Raw genomic sequence first — 6,165 nt, 5'->3', positions numbered from 1 at the left:
TGCAGTGCCCCCACCCTTAGCCCAGCCGCCAGGCCTCCCCTCACAGAGGGAGACCCTCACTCCCTGGTCCCTCCCAGGCAGGAATACGGCTGCGTCCTGGATCAGAGACCCCAGCTGGGCCTTCACGGTGACGCCGTGAGCGTCGCTCCACGGTGCTGCTCCTCCATGAAACTAAGAATGGAAATGCCACACGCACACAGGAGAGGGCCACATGAAAAAGCCATCTCCCAACTTTTATTTCACTCCCTTAACTGAATCTATTGAGCAAATACTGTTCTGGGCCCTGTACTGGGCCATCTCACTGGATGACCACAGCAATCCTGGGAGGCCAACAAGACAGGGATGCATGCTTGTGCCCATTTTACAGGAGAAAGGGCAAGGCTCAGCTGGGTCCCAGAGCCAGTAGAGGCAGAGCCAGAGCCAGAAGAGCCCCCAGCCAAGGCTCCTCCTGGACTCCTGTACCCAAAGGCCCAGAAACCGTAGGTCCCCCTGGGTCTGAGCCTCAGGGATGGGGCTCTGGCTGGAGGAGAAGGGGCTGGGAAGCAGCAGGAGCCACAGACCACAGGCTGAGCCAGAGCCCACTTGGTTCCCAAGGGAGGGCAGAGCAGGCTCTGAGGGAAGAGGTGGACAGGGGGAAGGCCGACGAAGTAAGGTCTCAGCAGCAGAGGGTACCGTGGGTACTGAAGCAGAGCCCCCAGAGCCAGCACCAGCAGCCCGGGCCTGGCCCTGTGCACCAGCCAAACCATCAGGAGCCCAGCCCAAACTTCTGTGAGTGGGACCTGCACACAGCAAGCCCTGGCCTGACCCAGCTGCTTCTCACGTGGGCTCCCAACCACCAGAGGACCTCACTCTCAGCCCTCTCTCCAAGCTGCACCAACACTGGGGCTTTCGGCTCCTGGTTTGAGGTCTGAAGCTCCAGGCTCCAGGTTCTCAGACTCCCAAGTTCTTGGCTCCAGGGTTCAGCATCTGAATTCAAGGTCCCAGATCCAGAATACGGGCTCCAGCCTGTAGACGCTCTCCTCCAGGCCTTGCGGTTTGTGCCTCCCGGTGTTGGCTCCCTCACGAAGACAGGGTCAACACCCTCGGCCCCCAGCCAAGCTCTCTGCTCAGTGTCCATCCAAGAAGGCCAAAACCAAGTGAGATGCTGGACCCACATTCAAATGTGGGGATAATCTTGGGGCAGGCAGGCTCTGATGTGGATGAAAGCTGAGCCGACTGTGTCCCCACAGCTGCCCAGCTGGGCTCACTGCTGCTCTGGCGGGCTCTGTTCAGCTGTCTGCTCAGAGCCAGGCAAAATACTATCCCTCACTGGCAGAGGCCCGACCCACACAAAGGAAGCAGGGGAGACCCCTCCCCCACCCCTAAGTCCTGTCCCCAGAGCCAGGGGACTAGTAGATTCAGGTTGGATGCTGGTATGCTGGGCACTGCCCCAGGGAGAAGAGAAAGGATCTGCGCTTATTCATAGGCCTCACCTTTCCAGCTACGAGGGGGCTCCTCAAAGCTGATCCTCCCGGCGTTCTGAAGGGTGTAGCCTCGGTGACGCAGACTAGAGTCTAGGAACCTCTGCCCAGCCCTACCACCACTGCCACCAGCACCCCAAAGGCCAAAGGGATCCACAGCTGCAGGAAAATGGAGCTTCCTTGGACACACCCAGCTCTAAACTGTCCAGCAGAACACTTTAAAGAGGAACCAGCACAGGACTGACATAGCCACCCATCCTGGAAGCTGGCCAGAGGGTTCAAGCCCCGCCCGAAACCCTCTCCACTAGTCTTACCGCAAGGCAAAGGTGCCCTCGGAGGCCTAGGGCTGGACAAGCCCCAGCTCTGATGCTGCTACCCCCTCTGCTGCCCCCACCTCGTCCCGATTTTTATACTAGGCTCCTTGCCTTTGTGACATCCCCATGAAATAGTCTGGTGCACGATAAAATGATTATTTCTTTATCTTGCAATTGTGGCAGTGACTTTTTTGTAGAAGAGGGAGAAGAGAGACTTGGGGAATGACATGGGAAAAGCAGATAAACATTATCAAATTCTAGATATGGGGACACTCTTTGCCCCCTCTCTTTCTGAATATCACCTTTAACACCCAGAGGCTGTATCCGCATTTCACTGGGCCATGATCAGCTGTTCAAACCTTGGCCTAATCCAAGGTCTCAGAACCCTTCTTGGGCATTGATTTGGAAAGGAGGCACAGATACTATGACAGAGGAGGGTGTGGTAAAGTGGATGTCGATTGAGGAGGTGGGGGACAAATAGAAAAGAATTTAGTTCCTGCCCGAAGACACAAGGATTCAAGGCCTGTGGCTAAAAGTAAACTCCAAGATTGGAGCCCAGTCAGAATGAGGAGTCTGGATGGAAAACTCCATATAACTCAAGTCACAGCTGCTGGGGAGACCCAAAGTGGCTTCTCAGGAACCTCAGTTTAGTGGAATGAAGTCCTCAGCCTTACCAAGGGGGCCATGGTCCCACACCCACACCCTGCCCCTACTGCAGTAAACCCACACCAGGCTGGGAACAGTTAGGCTACTATGTGCTTGGCTTTCCAAAAATTTAATGGGGTAAAAAAGGGCCAAAGCAAAGTGCTTTCAGGATAGCAGTGGTACACACAAATTTGTGAAGCATTGTGGAGGGGATGGGGTCTAGAGTACGGGTGGATAGAAAAGGACACATCCGCAAATCAGGGTCAAACGCAGAGAGAAAGAGACTGGTGATATAGAGGGTCCAAGATGGTAGAGCAAAGAGGTGGGGATGTCTGTGCCCAACCACCTTCCAGAACTGGGAAAAGGACCCAGGCTTTGCAATCAAACCGACCTGGGTTGGAATCCCAGCACTGCCACTTCTTCACTATATGGAACCTTGAACAACTCTTTGTCCCTCTCTGGAACTCATTTTCTTCATTTGTAATATGGGGCTGTTCCCCCTGCCCCAACTTCATTCATAATTTGGGGTTAAATAATAATAGAACCTATTTCTTGGGGATGTTAAATAAAACATGTGAAGCTCAACAAATGGCAGCTATTACTATAAATATTAGTATTCCCTTTTCAGGAATGCAGTGGGCAGTTAAGGAGCTCTAAGATTGAGGGGATCCGAGGGAAGATGAGACGAGGAGGAAAGCGGACAGTGTGGGATAGGTTAGGGGCTGAAGGCAGGTGTGCCCCAAGACTGCGGTCCTACTTTGGCCGCATCCCAGAGATCAGAAGCAGGCGGCTGTCTCAGGGCAGAGATCTCCAGGCAGGAAACCGAGAATCCAAGGGATCGGGGTACCCAGGGAGCAAAGCAATGGCAAAGCTGCCCCTAGGCACCAACAGGAGAGGTTGAATCAAGGCTCCAATGTGGGTGAGAGGCAGGACTAAGACAGGGAGTGGGGGTGAAGGAGGCCATAGTCAGAAGTAGAGGTGGGTGTGTCGGAGCTGTGGGAAGCTTATGCAGTGGGGCCCAGGGGCTCCACCTGTGAGGGTGGAAGGTTTCCAGGGCTCCCAGGCCAGGTCTGCTCGCAGAGAGGCTGTGTCCAGATCCATCCTTGACAATGCCCTCAGACTCAGGCCTGGAGGTTTCTAAGAAGGTTGTGAAACCGTGTGATAATAAAGTGGACCTCCTTCTCAGCTCCTTTTTGACAGCCGGTACTCCAAGGAAGTCTTGGGGAGACAGAGGCAGGGTTTAAAGTGGATCTTGGGCCAAGAAAGGGCCAGAGAACACAGGAAAGTGAAGGGTAGAAAGAAGTATAGGGAGGGTTCTGGGCAACTGACAGGGGCTAAGAAAGGCTGAGTGAGGAAAAGGCAGTGGGTGGGAGGGCAGACACAGAAACACAAAGACACCAGAAGGAAGAGAGGAAGGTGCTGAGGGACCAGAAGGCATCCGGGCAGAGGAGCCCAGCAGCTTCCTAGTAAGAGGAGAAAACGCTGAGCTTCAGGAGAAGGCGTCTGACTCGAGAAGGTCTAAGGGATGGGGGGAGGGGGCAGAATGCGGCCTGGCCCGGCCTGGCCCAGGCGATGACCTCATAGGCAACTCCCCCCATTCCTTCCTGAGCCGCCAGCCCTGCTGACCCCCTGCCCGCATCTCAAGGGTCTAGGCCAAGCAGGCGCTGACAGGGGAGAGAAGGGGCCCTTCTGGGCCAGGTCCCCAAGCCTGGCATAGTGCCTGCTGGGGAGGAGGGGCCTAGAGGCCCAGCCCTTGTCAGCATCCCGGCCGGCACTTTGGAGGCAATTAGCAGCCCAGCTGAGCTAATCCCCCGCCTGGCGAGGCCAACACAAACAGGCCCAGGCCGGGTACACACTCGCCTCCCTGTTTGCTGAGGGGCCCGGTGGTCTGCCAAGAACAACACCAATAACCTGGGGCCTTCTCGAGGTTAAGAGGAGGACCAGGGCTTGCTGAAGAGCTGACAGTGCCTGACAGAGCACACTCTGGCCAGGTGCCCTGGCTGCCCCAGAAAGGCAGCCACTGTTCCCAAGCCTTTGGCCAGCCAGGAAGAGGAAGCTGGACACAAGGAGCCATATGCTCTGATTCAGTGCCACCCCCGCCCCCACCCCTGCCACCTGTGAGCGAGAAGGGCCAGCCCAGGCTTGTGCTGCCTCGGCCAGCCCGACAACTGAGGCCAGGAGGGGCCGGGCCCTCTAGGCAGGACTCGAGGATTACATGCTCCACGCTGGACATGGGGACCCAGAGGCAATTCAGACCTGGACCCTGCCCTCAGGGGCTCACAGTCTAGCGAGAACAGACTGCGTAGGACCCTGCAGCAGGGCCAGTCTCTAGCCGCACTGGCCACTTCCCCAACTTGGAAACGCCATGGCAGAACTCCCACAACGGAGAAGGCAAAGGCGGACCCAGAAGAAACAAACTGAGGCCCAGAAATTGATAAATGGGGAGACAGGAGGGATCCAGAACCAACTTTGGCACAGACTGGTCCCGGTTCAAGCCAGCAACCACTGGGCGAGCCCTGAGACAAGGCCCTGCTCTGCATCCCCGCTTCTCGATTCCAGCCCAATTCCACCTTCATCAGCCCGTGGCCTGGGAGCATCTCTGTTCTGAGCCAAACCCTCTATCCTCAGTTTGGTTCCTCACCCCCACAGGTATGTATGGACTTTGCAGCAACATCAGGAGCCACAGCCCCTTTGAAGGGTCTACTTGGGAAAGTGACATGGCCTCCTGCCTGGCCAGGCCCCTTGGGACACTGTGCTGATCATCAATAGCCAACACCATCACCGTTTACTGAGCATCTACTGGCTGTGGGGTCAGACCCACACCAACACTGCCTACCAGCACTATCCCATGTCATGGTCACAAGCGAATAATGGAACAGGAATACTCCCTGTCGGATAGATCAGCTGGGAGGCAGGTGCACGATTTACCCCCACTTTACAAATAAGGTCACTGAGGCCCACAGAAGGGAAGACTTGCCTACAGCCAGAGCCCAGACCTCCAGGCTCCTGGTCAGGATGTAGTATGTCACCAGGCTCCAGCCACAAGCCCCTTCCTTTTTCTTCACCCCACCCTGGCCTAGACCCTCCCGGGTCAAAAAGCCTCAAGAGTCTTGAGCCTACCCCTCCCCACAAAAATAGCATTATCTGTCTCTGGCTGGGCTAAGCTCAACTCTGCCACTCTGCTGGGAACCTACACATGGCTATGTAGACAGCTTTCTCTAGGGCAGAGGGTGAGGAAGGCTGGAGTCACTCCGCTTTGGTGGACAAAGCCACATCTGGAAACAGCAGCCCTGCCTACTACCCCCTGCCCTGGCTGGTGTGGCAGAAGACTAGGTCTGGTTCCAAGCCTGACAGACAGGCTGTCAGGATCCTGCCCACCACAGGAAGGGGCTGACAATCCTGAACTCTCTTTGGGCTGCTCCCATACCTGGCTCTAGAGCATCTAGCCTTGGACCAAGGTATAGATGAATAGATGAGTCCTTTTCCCCTTCAGTTCAGCCAAAAGGGGAGGTATTTTTCAAAAAGATCTTTTACTAGGAAATTGAAGGAAAACAAATAGATTATAAATACACAGAAACAAGCAGATTCCTAAGCAGGACTTTAACCAGCACCTAACCAGAGCCCTGTGGACACCACTTCTCCCTTCTCGCCTCATGAAGGCTCCTTCTAGACACCAGGACACGGGGTGGGGGGGTGTCATTCTAGCTCCACTGCTGGCAGCCTGTGGAGCAAGTTAGTAAACTCTA

Source organism: Mesoplodon densirostris, chromosome 2 (genome assembly GCF_025265405.1).
Source record: "Mesoplodon densirostris isolate mMesDen1 chromosome 2, mMesDen1 primary haplotype, whole genome shotgun sequence".
Classification (NCBI taxonomy): Eukaryota; Metazoa; Chordata; class Mammalia; order Artiodactyla; family Ziphiidae; genus Mesoplodon; species Mesoplodon densirostris.
This window is presented reverse-complemented; position numbering follows the sequence as displayed.